Source organism: Peromyscus leucopus, chromosome 2 (genome assembly GCF_004664715.2).
Source record: "Peromyscus leucopus breed LL Stock chromosome 2, UCI_PerLeu_2.1, whole genome shotgun sequence".
NCBI lineage: Eukaryota > Metazoa > Chordata > Mammalia > Rodentia > Cricetidae > Peromyscus > Peromyscus leucopus.
In genome coordinates, this window is record NC_051064.1 from 135,189,021 (window position 1) to 135,204,408 (window position 15,388).

Genomic DNA, 15,388 nt, shown 5'->3' on the forward strand with positions numbered 1-15,388 from the left:
TTGAAGTATTGAAGATGAACCACAGTATTGAAGAGGAACAGCATTATAGCAGTTGAGACAAATGTAGTTCAGGCAGAAGAAATAACATGTAAAAGTACAAGAACGTCCACAGAAAGGTGCAGGCGATCAGGACATTGTAGCTGGTGTGGAGAATGAAATCACGCAGGAGGATTCTTAAGGAGCCCGAGAAGGTCTGCTGCCCTGCAGTCAGGCTGGAACCCCACAAACCAGTGTTCTTACCGCCAATGGCCAGCCTGTACCCATGTCCACTCAATCAGAACATGGGGTGGGGGGGGGAGCATGAGAGAGAGCATTAGGTGTCTTTCCACGGGCACATCTGTCTAATCTGCCCTCCCTCCCTCCTTCCCTCCCTCCCTCCTCCCTGCCCCCTTTTTTTTGAGACAGTGTTCTCCACCAACCTGAGACTTGACAAGGAGATTGGTCTGACTGACCAGTGGGCCCAGGGGTCTGCCTGTCCCTGTGTCCCCAGAGCTAGGATGATAAGCTGTGACCTCTCAGCTTCCCGCCCCTGCTGCCACACCTGCCACTGGTCCCCACACCTCGGCTTGCCGTGATGGACTCTTATCCTCTGGACCCCAGGCCGAGATGAACTCCCTTTGCCTGAAGTCGGCCGTGGTGTTTTGTGGCAGCAACAGAAAAATAACTAACATTCGTGGTCTTACTAAGTGGCCCTGGCTGGCCTGGGACTCACACACTCACAGAGTGAGTGCCCAGCCTCTGAGCAAAGTGCTGGGCCTAAGGAGGGGCATCACCATGCCTGGCTATTTACTTAATTTTACTTAGGGTGTGTGTGTGTGTGTGTGTGTGTGTGTGTGTGTGTGTGTGTGTGTGTGTAGAAGCCAGAGGACAATGTCAAGATAGGTTTTGGTTTTAGCTGGAGCCTCTCACTAGCCTAGCACTGGCCATGTAAGCTAAACTGGATGGCAGTGGGTCCCAGGGTCTGCCTGTTTCCACTTCCTCAGCACTGGGATACAAGCCTGCCATCACACCTGGCCTTATCTATTTATGACAAGGTTTCTGGGGACCAAACTCAGGTCCCCATACTGCAAAGGCAAGCACTGACTGTGCTATTTCACCAGCCCAGGCTATCCCTCCCTGTTTTTGCTTGTTTGTTTTGGAGACAGGATCTCACATAGCCCAGGCTATCCTCAGGCTGGCTACTCCTGACGCTCTTATCTACGTCTCCCACGTGCTGGATTACAAGTGTCTGCTACCACTCCGGCAGCATGCACATTTCTTTGTATACACTGGTTGGATCCCCTCACCCACCCACACACCTCTTAATTACTTTAGATGTGGAAATTAAAGATTAGAGAATTAAAGTAACTTGTCAAAGGCCACACTGCTTTATGATCGTTTGCTTTGACAGCCAGGACTAGAGCCGGATCCCAGACCCCCTGAGCCTTGGATTCATGTCCTGCCACCTGGCTCCCTACTCACTGGAGACCTGGGGATCTCCCACTTTGTCCTCCGACATCACCACTCAGCCTTTCATCATCCCGCAGTCCCTCGTCCCTCGCTCCTGGGAATTGAAGCAGACAATGACTAATGCTGTGGAGACCCGGCCTCATCTCCCGGCGCCTCTGGCTCTCTGTGGGCTGATGCTGTGTGCAGTCACACGGGGACCTGTGTCCTCTCTCCTACCTCTGTCACTGTCTGACTTCGATGAATCAGTACAGTAGAACGTAACGGGAATATAGTGTTCTCTCTAATCCTGACCCTGTTCTTAAAAAATAAAAAATAGGCCGGGCGGTGGTGGCGCACGCCTTTAATCCCAGCACTCGGGAGGCAGAGGCAGGCGGATCTCTGTGAGTTCGAGGCCAGCCTCGACTACCAAGTGAGTCTCAGGAAAGGCGCAAAGCTACACAGAGAAACCCTGTCTTGAAAAACCAAAATAAATAAATAAATAAATAAAATAAAATAAAATAAAATAAAAAATAGAATAATAAATAATAACCATAAGGAATCCAGCCTGGGGAGGTGGCTCGGAGGTTAAAGCGTTTGCTGCAGAAGCATGAGGCCTGGAGTTCAGAGACCCAGAAAACCACATCAATGCAGGTAGCGGTGGTGGTAGCTGCCTGCGGTTCCAGCCTTGGAAGGCAGAGATGTGGGAACCCTGGAGCTAGCTGGCTAGCAAGACTACATCCGTGAGCTCTGGGTTTGATTAAGAGATCCTGCACATATGTGCACCCTGACACATTCGAAAACATGCATATGCACACATACATACCACCCATGTACACATGAAAAAGTGGAAAAGGAGGAAGAAGAAAAAGAAGAAGAATCAGAGACTTGGCCATGGAGGTTCATCAGTGCAGGTGTGGACTAGAACCTAGGTACCCTGGTTCTACCGGGTGGGGCTCAGCAAGTGAAGGGAATACTGGCAAGTGAATTAAGTGATGACCACGGTGTGGAAGGAGTCACGCCTGGCACACGAGATAGCTGATGAAGATCAGGGAGCACGGTGCTCAGTTAACAGAGTATTTCCCGGAGCACTGGGGTCAGAGAAGCCATCAGCCGTGGGGGCCGCTTACTAGCTGTGGATTCTTAGAAAACTTACTTAAGGCCTAACACTGAGATGAGATCAGAAGTCCAAGGTGATCCTTGGCTACATCGTGAGTCCCTCCTGGCAAGGGAGGGCGTGGTGGCTGAGAGGCGGGGTTTTCAGGATGGCTTGTTCACTCCCGGTGTGGATCTGGAAAAAGAGAGCACTTGGGTCTGAATTGGTAGCAGGTATCACCATCAAAGGCCCACCCCTGGGATCCACTTCTGCAGCTAGGCCCTGCTTCCTGAAGTTCCACACTCCCCCAAACACTGGAGGCTGGAACCATTGGCTAGGAACTAAGTACCGAAGCACCTAAGACTGGCCAGGAGACCTTTTACATTCAAACCGTAGCAATAAATAAGGTGTGGTTAGTTAGGATAGAAGGGTGCCTATGCAGGTTCTCAGAGTACAGGGTTCCCTTCCCAGGGTGGAAGGTATGACTGTGAGCTGTGGACAGATGGACATGTCTATCCGTAAGCCATGGGGTTCCCTTTAGGATCTGATCTCGTCTAAGCAACAAAGGAATTTATTGAAATGGGAAATCTGAAGTAGGGGCTGGTAGCTCCAAGCTTCCAGCTTCCGTCTGGACCACAATCCTAGAGGAAGACCTTGGCTGTGCTTTCTCCCCGGGACCAGATTAATGGACTCCCCCAGAAGGAAACTGGTGCTGCTTGGGCCGTGTGTCCCCCTCTTAGATCCGTCCCTGTGAACTGGAGGTGGGGCCTGGGACTGGCTGGGTCTGTGTCTACACTGCCTCTTACACCTGAGAGTCTGCATTGTGCGGTTTGTATGCCAGACCACAGGAGGCAGGACAAGGTGCCTGCCAAAGGAACGAATTCCAGAAAGACTACGTGTCTTCCCAAGGATTGTCAGGTGTCCCCTTCCTGGGTTTTCCCTTCTGAGACCTCTGGCCTCTTAGCTGGGAGCTTTTCTAAATCTCTCACTTCATGTAGCAGTCATTCAGTCATGGACATACTGGCGTGGCTCTGATTCAAACAAGGACATTTATTCTTAAGACCAGATAGTTATACTTTTTTTTTTTTTTTTTTTTGAGAGACAGGGTTTCTCTGTGTAGCCCTGGCTGTCCTGGATCTCACTCTGTGGACCAGGCTGGCCTCGAACTCACAGAGATCCACCTGGCTCTGCCTCTGGAATGCTGGGAAGTTATACATTTTTAAAAGATTTTATTTTTATTTTTACTTGGGAGTCCGTGCGTGTGCATGTGCACGCAGGAGCCCTCAGAGGCCAGAAAAAAGGTGTCAGCTTCTCCTGCATTTGGAGGTAGGGGTGGTTGTGAGCTGTACAACATGGGTGCAAGAAACTGAACCCAGGTCCTCTGTGAGAGCAGCAAGCCCTCTCTCCAGGCCCCGGCTTGCCGTGTTTCTGACTTTTATCATGATGCCTGCAAAGCACACGTCCCCACTTCCACTCTGAACCTCAGCCTGCACCAGCTCTCAGCTCTGGAAACCAGGGATAATATAGGGGCAACACTGTGTGTGTGTGTGTGTGTGTGTGTGTGTGTCAGAGGCCTGGTGACAGTCGGGAGCAGAGTGAAGGTCAGTGGTGGCCTAGTGGTAACTGGACTGGAGTGAGTGTCAGAAAGCAAGCAAAGGCTAGGTAGGGCTTGGAGAAACAACCTGATTTATTCTTCTATTCAATGTTTGGTAGCAAAAGGCCTCCAGTATCACAATGTCCCCTGCATCCCCTGACTTTCCCAAGCTGCCCTTTGGTGAGGCACAGTTCGACTCCCGACTCATGAGGTAACTCCCAGGCCACGGCTCTTATCGGAGAGAGCCCAGTCTTGAGCAGGGCAGATTCCAGACTGACTCCACCCTCATTGACTGCCTGAGCAAATGCTCCGCCCATCTCTTGTCTTCCACCCACCACATTCCTTTCCTCCCTGGGTTACAGATTGGGAAGGTGAGTGTAGAGCTGGGTAGCTGCTTCCACCAGGGCTTCCAGCCACCCCCCCTGCCCGTCCCCCCCCCAGGGCTTCCAGCCACACCCCCTCTCACACACCCCCACCCCGTCACAGTGCTCCTGACTCCTTGTGTGGCAAACCACTGAGGCCAGGGAATTGTTTCACCTTCCTGCTCTGCCCAGGTAGAGAGGGATCAGATCCCTGTCTAGACTAGACAAAAGTCAGAGCCCCCAAGGTCCCTGAAGAAAAACCCCAGGGAGCCATCTCCATTTTGGGTCTCTGCCTGAAGTCCCCATTTTGACTTGGTTGGGGCTTTCATTTATCATGGCCTCCTTTGCTCCCCTCTGTGTTTTACAGCTCCCACCCCACCTCTTCATTTGTGAGAAACAGGCGCTGTCTCTTCAGCTCAGGGGGCAGTAACATAATCAAACAGGCTAGGAGGCAGAAACAGTGACTGAGGTCCACCGCAGGCAAGGCTGGAAAAGCCAAGCTTGAAGCCCAGTATGGTGGTGTATACCTTCAACCCCAGAGGCAGGTGGATCTGAGTTCAAGGCCAGCCTGGTCTACAGAGTGAGTTCCAGGACAGCCAGGGTTACACAGAGAACCCTGTCTCAAAACAAAACAAAACAACAACAACAACAAAAGATACTAGATGAGTTGGTTCCAGGGGGTTCCTCACTTCGGATGGCCGCCATCTTGCTTCCGTTTGCTGTCTCTCGAATGATTAAAGGACAGGTCAGCTTTTTCTTCCTTTCCTTCAGGTGTTCTTCTACTGATCTATACCTCCTGTCCCTTCCTCTTCTTACAAGGACATTAATCCATCAGGGGGTCCATGACCATGATCTCTTCTTCACCAAATTGCCTCCTAAACCCACCCCTGAACCCAGTATCATCATATCACAGGTTATAGTTTCAACATGTGCTTTTTTTCTTTTTTTTTTTTTTTTTTTAAGACAGGGTTTCGTGCGTCCCTGGCTGGCCTTGAACTTGATATACAGCCAAGAATGACTTTGAAATTCCGACCCTTCTGCCCCCACCTCCTGAGCACTGGGGTCACGCTACCGGGCCTCCGTTTATGCGGTGCTGGGGATGGAACACAGAGGCCCAAGCATGTTGGGCAAGCATCCATTGACCAATCCTCACATGTGGCTCTTAGGGGAGGACACTCGCTCAGAACCGAGGCTTAGGACAGAAAAATGGAAAAAAACCTAGGCATAGTGGCTCATACCCGCAATCCTAGCATGTGAACGGCTCAGGTAGGAGTCCTCTCCAAAGTTAGAGGCCAGCTGGGGACATGGGGATGCCTGGCAAGCCTGGGGTACCAAAGAAAAAAAGACAGCTGGGTTTGGATGGACGGCTCAGGGGTTAAGAGCATTGGCTGCTTTCACAGGGGTCCTGGGTTCTGTTCCTTGCACCCACAACGGCCGCTCACAACTGCCTGTGACTCCAGCTCCAGTTCTGACAACCTCTTCTGACTCTGCCTACACTTGCACATACAGGGTGCACATACAGACAAGCAGGCACACACATACACACACAAATAAAAGTTATATTAAAACAAAATACTGTAGCGAAGCTGGGCTCAGTGGCACAGGCCTGAAGCATCTCAGCCACTTGGGAGCCTGAGGCAGAAGGTTTCCAAGTTCAAGGCCAGCCTGAGCCACTTAGCAGGATGGCTGGGGACATGTTCAGAGACGAAGTGTTCTGCCTGGTTAAATCTCAAGGCCTCCAGGTTAAATCTCCAGGACTGTACCCCCTACCCCCCAAACCCCACTATACTAGATATATTCATATATACATACGGATGCTACAAATTCTAATTATTCTCTTCCAGAAGATTCCCAGGAGAGAGATTGTAAAGGAAATCAATAAGAAACGAGTCTCAATCTCAGCATATTGGAATTTACTGGCTACCTCCCAAGAAGGCTTGAAGGCATAAAAAATAAAAAAATAAATCTATGCACCTAAGAAGAAGAGGGTTTAGCCACGCTCCCAGATTGTCCTATAAAACCAGAATATTAATTTATTAATTTTCAATGAAAAATATAAGTGGGTTGTTAACGGGGAGACCAGAAGGAACCCCTGCCCAGTCAGAGCATCCTCTCCCTCTGTCCTTCACTGGTGGAGCTGAAGGACGATTGTTTGGTGATTTGGAGCAAGGGGGTTTAAGTAGCATTAACTTTAAGTTATAGCTATCAGGCCAAAGGGACTGGAGATGTAGCATAATGTCAGAGCCCCTGTCTAGATGAATGACTGAGGCCATGGGTTTGATGCTCAATGCAGCAAAGAGAGAAAAAGACATTGGGCCGGGGAATAAAATGCTTGCTATGCGAACTTGGGGACCTGAGTTCCACCTCTGCCTCCCCCATAAAAATGCTGGGTGTGGTGGCAAATCCTTGTTTGATGGAGACAGGGCCCTGGCCAGCTAGCCGAACTTTCTTAGCAAGCTCCAGGCTAGAGCAAAGATCCCCATCTCAAAAGACAAGATAGACGGCATCCGAGGAACCCCTGAGGTTGACCTCTGGCCTCCACAGACACATGAACGTGTGTACAAGTGTATCAGCACACACACAAACATGCGTACATACACACAAAGAAAGAAAGAAAGGAAGGAAGGAAGGAAGGAAGGAAGAAAGAAAGAAAGAAAGAAAGAAAGAAAGAAAGAAAGAAAGAAAGAAAGAAAGAAAGAAAGAAAGAAAGAAAGAAAAAGGAAAGACATCAGGCAAAGACTCTACTGAATATGTCCATGGAAGTCCCAAGCCATCGCTGCCAGGGACAGATACAGGGGCTTGGGGATCAGGGTACCATTCCCTCTGCAGTGTTTGGAGGGGGCAGCCTGTATTCTGCCTGTCAGTATTCCTGGGCTTCTGCGGTTTGCTAACTCCTCTTCCCTGAACACGTCACGCCTTCAGGCATGGGAATGTTTAGCAGTAAAGCTTTTTAGTCTGTCTCCCATCACTGGTGCCCAGCTCCTGCCTGGTTCAGGAGGTTCCAAAAGACTCAGTCTCAGAACTGCTTGCCAAACAGTACCTGGTCAAATGTGTATTTTCCAGAGAATTTATAGTGTTTACCAGAGTTTTAAAAAGAGATTTTTACCTGATAGTGGGTAGTGCATGTCATGCCCCTCACTCCACCCCCACCATGCCACGCTTTGCCATGAGCAGGGCATTTCCGAGTGTGATCCCATCTAATCCCTCACTGAGGCTAAGCCTAGGCAAGCTGAAGAAACATCTCACTCAAGGGACTTGTAAATCTCTTGCCTGGACTAGTCCGTGTTTGTGCTGTGGGCAAGCCTACTTTATCCTTTTATCTTTCTAGATGAAGGGGCAAGAGGAAGCATTGGACCATGCAGGCAACCCATGCCACACGACACCGTGGAGTAGTTCTGCTCAGACACTGAGCCTCGCCACCTGGCCCAGACTCCAGTCACCTGCTTTCTTGTCTTCCTCGCTTAGCTCTGTGCACTTACCTTGTGAATGAGTGCCTTCTGCCCCATCTCATCTTCTGAGGTCCGGATGCCACCTTCTGTGGACACCCTTTCTTCCCAGGGTGCCCTGCGCCTCCTGGTCCTCTTCCTTTTATCCCTGCAGAGTATAGAAACTGTAGGCTCCCTAAAGGCTCCTGGATTATTCTTTATCAAAAGTGGTACATACCAGTGATTCCAATTGTCTTAATTCTATCACTGTGAAGAGTCACCAGGACCACAGCAACTCTTTTTTTTTTTTTTTTTTTTTTTTTTTCGAGACAGGGTTTCTCTGTGTAGTTTTGGTACCTGTCCTGGATCTCACTCTGTAGACCTGGCTGGCCTAGAACTCACAAAGATCCACCTGTCTCTGCCTCCCGAGTGCTGGGATTAAAGGTGTGCACCACCGCCCAGCTCAGAGCAGCTTCTTTATTAACCAATCCTAGCAACACATATTCACAGCATACAGAAGACCATCCCACAGCAAATACTCTTACCTTGATCCTTAATGTTACAGAATAAAGGGTGTGACAAAATCTCAATGTCGTGTGCCTGGTACCAGACACCCACATGGGAACTGCTCTCAGGTGCCCCTGTTTCCAGAGAGTCTTGCTTTGATCCAAAATCTCAGGAGAGGGGCTGAAGTGAACCTGCCCTTCTAGAGACCAGCCCCAAGATGAAAACTAAGTGTTACCGGGCAGTGGTGGCTCATCTTTAATCCCAGCACTCAGGAAGCAGAGGCAATTGGATCTCTGTGAGTTCGAGGCCAGCTTGGTCTACAGAGTGAGTTCCAGGACAGCCAGGGCTACACAGGGAAACCCTGTCTTGAAAAAAAAAAAAAAAAAAAAAAAAGAAAGAAAGAAAAGAAAAAGAAAGAAAGAAAGGAAGAAAGAAAGAAAGAAAACTGAGTCTTCTCTAGCAATGATTGGGAAATCTCTATGCAGACAGAGGAGATTAAGTTTTGGTTTACTTTAAGTTTTCTAAGTATATTTATTTATTTATATGTGTGGGCATGCATGTGCCATGGCATGTACTTGTAGGTCGGAGGACGACTTGGGGGAGTCAGTTCTCTCTCCCCATCGTGTGGGAGCCGGGGTTCGAACTCAGGCTGTCAACTCTGGCAGCAAGCCCCTTCACCCCCAAGCCACCCTGCTGTCCCGGGGTCCGTTTTTGAGGACGCTGTTTCTCTCTTCTCCCTGCCTAATAAAGGAGTGGTCTTAAATCCACCGACTGCAGAAAGCCCGGCTGCTTCAACACTTGGTCTATTTTCGTCTCTCTACCACTTGCTCAAAATAAAGAGCTCATTGCTATTCTGCCCACGGCCGCATCTAACTCATAACTGGACTGGGAATTGAATTCATTTTTCTCTCTTCTGCTAAATACCATTTTTATCTTGGCTCAGCCCATGAATCCTTAGATGATAGCATCTGCTTCAGCAGCCCATGCCTGGACCTAAGGAACAGGCGAGAAGGGACCCTTCCTCATCCCCCCTTGACCTGTCTTTCTTCCCGAGAAGATTCTCCCACCCACAGCGCCAGGCGGCTGGAGACGCCTTTCAGGCTGCCACCGGCATTTCCCGTCTTCCCCTCACTTCCTTCCTTCCTGGGTGAGGGGTGGGGGCCTTCAGTGTTTCACCAGTGAATTCCAACGTCCCCCCCCACCCCACCCCCCACCCCCCGACTTCGGGCTCCCTCCCTTTGAAAGAGGAAAATGAGTAAAAGGTGGGGAAGACAAGGCTCTCCAAAGGCAGTTTCCTACAGGAAAAAGAGACTCCTAGGTTGGGCGTGGTGGCGCACACCTTTAATCCCCGCACTTGGGAGGTAGAGACAGGTGGACTTCTGTGAGTTCAAGGCCAGTCAAGACTACATAGTGAGAATGTCTCCCCACTCCACAAAAAGAAAAGCAAAACAGGGGTTGGGTGGGGAGAGATTCTTGGGGTGGGAAGATGGATCAGTGGGTAAGGTGGTTTCATAGCAAGTATGATGAGTACCTGAGTTTGATGCCCAGATACCAGGTGTGGTGGTGTGTGCTGATGATTGGGGAAGAGGTGCTAGATGGATTTGCCAGGGCTCACTGGCCAGTCAGCTTGGCATACGTGGCAAGTTCCAGACCAGAGAGAGACTGTCTCAAAAATAAGGTGCCCAAGTGACCCCTGAGGATGTCTTCTGGCTTCCATAAACATACATACATAGAGAGAGACTTTTGGGCTAGTGGATTAGTGCAAGGCCCTGGGTTCAATCCCCTGGTGGGGGCAGAGAGAACATTTGATTGCTGAAAGGAATGATGTCATGCTTTATAGTCAGTCTGAAATTCTTGCTTTTTCATCTCCAGTCTCTTGTCCTAGCCTTCTGTCCCCCCAGCAAGGTCAGCATCAATGTCATCACTTCATAAGTAAATGAGCGCCCCGCACCCCCCCCCAGACACACACACACACACACACACACACACACACACACACACACACACACACACTGAGGGAGTCGTCAGGCTGAGTTGAGATTAGGATGCCAGGCTCCCCTGAGGACAGCTGGGGCCGGAGGTGTCTTTCAACGGCCTCATTATTTTAATCATTATGCGTTTTCCCTTCTCAGTTAGCACCTGTGAGCAGAAGTTCCCGCCACCCACCACTGCAGACATTGGCGCCGGGGCAGACATCAGAGAAAGGAATGAAAGCCCCACTCTGGTTGAGCACCATGGGATCTGGGATGATAGAGAGGCTAAGCGGCTGAGAGTCAGGATGGAACTCCAGGCTTCCTCTGATGCAGCCTGAGCTGTGTTCTGGCCCCGGAGGCCGATGGACAGCTACGGGAAACAGCAGACAGCCCCGACTCAGCCTTTGGTCAACCCTGAATCTGGTGTCTAGTGGCCATGGCACCCTGGACCTGGTACTTGGTCTTTCTGAGCTGGTCTCCTCATCTGTGAAATGGAAAGACGACTATTTCCTCTTCCAGAACTCGGGGGTAGCTCATTGGTAGACCTCTTGCTCCAGTGCACAGTGCCTGGGCTTAATCCCCAGGGTTACTGTTCTGCGGAATTGTTGAAAAGAGTAAATGAGGCCTGGCATGCACAAAGCCCTGGGTTTCATTCCCACCACTGAATAAACAGCATGGTAGTGCACACTGTAACCCCAGCTCTTAGGAGGGAGAGACGGAAGGATCAGAAGGCCAAGCTCATGCCTGGTGGTGGTGGTAGTATTGTGCTCCCCAAAATATTGTGCACTCTAATAAACTTATAACAGCCACAATATTAAACATAGAGGATAGGCAGTGGTAGCACACACACCTTTAATCCTAGCATTCCAGAGGCAGAAATCCCTCTGGATCTCTGAGTTTAAAGCCACACTGGAAACAGCTAGGCATGGTGACACACGCCTTTAATCCCATGAAGAGAGCTTTTAATCCCAGGGAGTGATGGCAGAAAGATAGACATGAGGACCAGAAACTAGGAGCTTTTGGCTAGTTAAGCATTCAGGCTTTCTAGAAGCAGTTCAGCTGAGATTCATTTGGATGAGGACTCAGAGGCTTCCAGACTGAGGAAACAGGATCAGCTGAGGAACTGGTGAGGTGAGGTGGCTGTGGCTTGTTCTGCTTCTCTGATCTTCCAGCATTCACCCCAATAACTGGCCTCAGGTTTGATTTTATTAACAAGACTCTTTAAGATTCATGCTACATGTGGTGGTGATGCATGCCTTTAATCTCAGCACTCGGGAGGCAGAGGCAGGAGGATCTCTGTGAATTCAAGGCCAGCCTGGTCTACAGAGTAAAATCCAGAACAGGCACCAAAACTACACAGAGAAACCCTGTCTTGAAATCCAAAAAAAAAAAAAAAAAAAAAAAAAAGAAGAAGAAGAAGAAGTTCAAGTTCATTTTCAGCTATAAAGTGAGTTCAAGGCTAGCCTGGGATACATGAGACCATGTCTAAAAATAAAGCATCTAACACACGATGCTTAGTAAATGCTTATAAGTATACCAATCCCATGCCAGCTGCTAGAGAGCTTACATGAATAAGACAGGATCCTCACACTGGAAGCTTAGCTTGTGGCTAAGGCAGGTAAGGGGGCATGGCCCACACTGCCCATTGGCGGTGATGGTGGCTGGAAGGGACTGTGGAGTCCACAGCTTGGGAATATGTCTTCCTGCCTGCTGGGGAAGTTAACTGGGTGAGACTAGAGACTGAACTCACGGCTTTAGATAATGGGAACATAAGAGGAAATAATAAGAGCAATCACAGGCCACTCCCAGGGAGGTGTGCAAAATGTCACGGCAGCCAGGGATTTAGTTTTATCCTCTGCAAGACCTGGTAAGACTCAGTGCTAACTGAAGAGATGAAGGTGACTTTTCTGGAGACTTGAGGAATGGCATTGTCCCTCAGGCCCTGCAATGCCAACCCTTCCCTTCACTTCCTACAGGCGTCCTTAAGACCGCCAGGGTCCATGCGTCCAATCACATGACCCACCAACCTCACGGAGGGAGACTGTGTACAAAAGTAGCCAAAGAATGTGTGGGGCGGGGCTGCTGGCCAGGAGCTGCTGGATCTGGAGCTGGAACAGATGGGTCTTTTTCATGAGCACAGGAAAAACCTCCTTGCTGGCTTAGGCTGAAGCGAACTCTGCCCTGGCTTCCCTCAGCCAGCAATCAGTGGTAGAACCTGCACCTTTTCCTCCCCACAGTGTGAACCTCACCATCCCCTGGCGTGCATATGATACTTCCCAGGGCACCCCATCCTCTCTGACCCTGGACCCCCGCTATGTCTGTGATAGCTCCATGAAACAGGCCCCTGTCACTGCTCAGGAAACTGAGGCTCGGAGAAAGTAAACAACATAATCAAATGGGCAGCCGGGTGTCGGGGCATGTGTGTGACCCCAGCCCCTGGGAGCCTAAGATGGGGACAGTTGTGAGTTCAAGGCCAGTCTGGACAACATGACCAGACCCCCAGCTCACTTCTCCCCTCGCCCCCCAAGAAAAGATCAAGCAAGAAGAAGGTGGAAATCACAGCCCTGCAGGCTCTGGGTCCTTGCATCCATGGTTCTAGACTGTTCCTTCCCTGGAGTGCTAGACTGGGTTTATGCTAAGAAGAAATGATCCCTTACCCCCACCCCAAGCCACAGGATTCTTCGTTTCCTGCTTTCCATGCCAGAGGTTCACAGGGGTTGCTCAAGTTGGTGAAGGAGATCGAACGATCCCAGGCCAGGAGGTCAGGACTTTCTGGCGCCCCAGCTCCTCTCCGATCTCGAGCACTGTTCTCTCAGCACACTGGGGGCTTGTCAGCTGCAGGGCACGGGTTTCCTTTCTTTGTGTGCCTCTTGGGTGTGGTGAGAAGCAATTGAAACTTGCAAAGTCAGAAGCATTTTGGAAACGTTGAAAGCATCACACAACCTCAAGACACAATTCTGAACATGTTCATTCAAAATGGGGAGCTGGAGCTGTCAGCCGGCTCCCTTCCTCTTTCCATTCACCCATTCCTGCATCTTTGGAAAAGCACCGAGAGCATCCTGCCCCTGTATCAGACACTGTTATTTTCTCAGGGACCAAGGACACCCACAGGCTCTCAGGAATCCAAAGGGAGGAGGGAACAGACCTAAACAATAATTATGACACAGAGATAGGAAACCTGTCTGTTTTGCAACAGAATCTTGCTGTGTAGCCCAGGCTACCTGGCCGTTAACAGGAGGCCTTTTAGATAGAGGTTCCATTTTCCTTGAGGTATCCAGGGAGCTGTAAAGTATAGAAAGAAGGCCAGGAGGGCTGGGCATGATGGCGCATGCTCATTATCTCAGCACTTGGGAGGCTAAGTCATTCCTCAGGAAACCTAGCTGTGTGATTGAAAATGGCCCCAGAAGAAGCTGACACATTATACCACGTCCAAGGGAGAGACCTGTAAGTCTCTGACACCTGCCGGATGTTCAGTGACATCTGGGACAGGTGACCTAGGCCTGTTTTTATTTCAGTCTTGCCTTCCTAAAACCAGACAGGCCACAGCGAGACTTCAGGATCCAGCCCTGGGCCGGTAAGAGCACAGAAGCCCGAGGGAGTGGAAAGGGGACATTGGGTGACCTCTGGACTTGACTTGTTCCCTAAGCCATACGCTTACAGAGCCCCACTCAGATCGAGGGAGAGGCTGGTGGTCTTAGAAACACAGATCATCACTGATTAGAAGGCCAGTGGGTACCAAGCTCTTTGTGTTTCCTGAGGAGGGAGGCAGGGAGTGCCGTTCTGGCTGGCAGGGAGCCTGCTGTCCCCACACAGTGGCAGGGACGATGGTGGATGGTGACAGAGGCCCCAGGGAGTGGCAGTGGCCTGGCTTCTAGAAAGGCAAGTTAAAAACCCAGCTCCAAGGTAAGCTCCAGAGCTGGGACCCTGGCAAATTAGTCTTTTGGCCTGGTTGCCATGGAGACAGACAGGCGGCAGCTGCTAGGGAAGAAGAAACTGCGGCTTCTACATCCAGGATCTGAAGACAACCGTGGTGGGGGAGGGGGGACCTACCCTCCTTTCTTCCTGGACACAGAGGCCCCTGTCTGTCCCCAACTCTCAGGCTCCCAGGATCTTCCACAGTTGCCAAATCACAAAAAAAAACGAGAGAGAGGATGAACCCCAGTTTCTTGCCTCTAGGCCAACGCCCACCCCAGTACACTGGCTGCCTTCTGTTGAGCTTTTGGAGCAAGCAGACCTTCTAGCGCTGAGGCCTGGGGCCCTGGGAGGGCTTCTGAGACACCTCCCCAAAGGGACCATGTCCCTAGAGGTGAATCCCAGAGTGTTAGCCACCAGAGGCCAATTTGGCCCAGTTTTCTGTCACTTTCTCTCTGGAAAACCTGGCTGGCCAGAGAGTCTGTGAACAGCCATTGTCTGGGTAGGGAGCTAGCTGAAGCCAAGCCCCTGAGGCAAATGGCAAGTGACAGCCTTTATTGTCCCTCATTTGATGCTACACTGATATCATTAATTTGCTGCCTGGCTGGCATCCTTCAGGCTGGGACCTTGCAGGCCAGAGCTCCCAGCTCCCCAACAGGTTATCTCGGGGCGGGGGGGGGGGGGGGGGGGACTGAAGGCGGGAGGGGCCTGGCATCCAGGTCATTGGTCCTCTTTCCCAGCACAGCTGCCAGCAGCTAGCTTTCATCTTCTGTGAAAGGAGATGCAGGGCTGGAGTGATCTGGGGCTTTGAGCTCCTGCGCTGGGCATGTGAGCAGGGTCCTTATGTAAGAGAACAGAGACGGTGCGGCGGAGCAAGAGAGGACAGAGAAAGGCAGAGATGAGCCTGGACTTCCTGTGCAGCGGGCGGCAGCTTTGAATCATGAAGGCAGCGCAGACATAGGCGTTATGTAAGAAAAAAGCCTGCATCAAGGGACACAGAGGCAACAACGAGAAAATGGGCCGTCGTCGCTTCAAACCCCACTCTCCTTTTCCCGGTGGAAACCCCAGCGAATTCTCCTGTGTGGTCTTCCAGC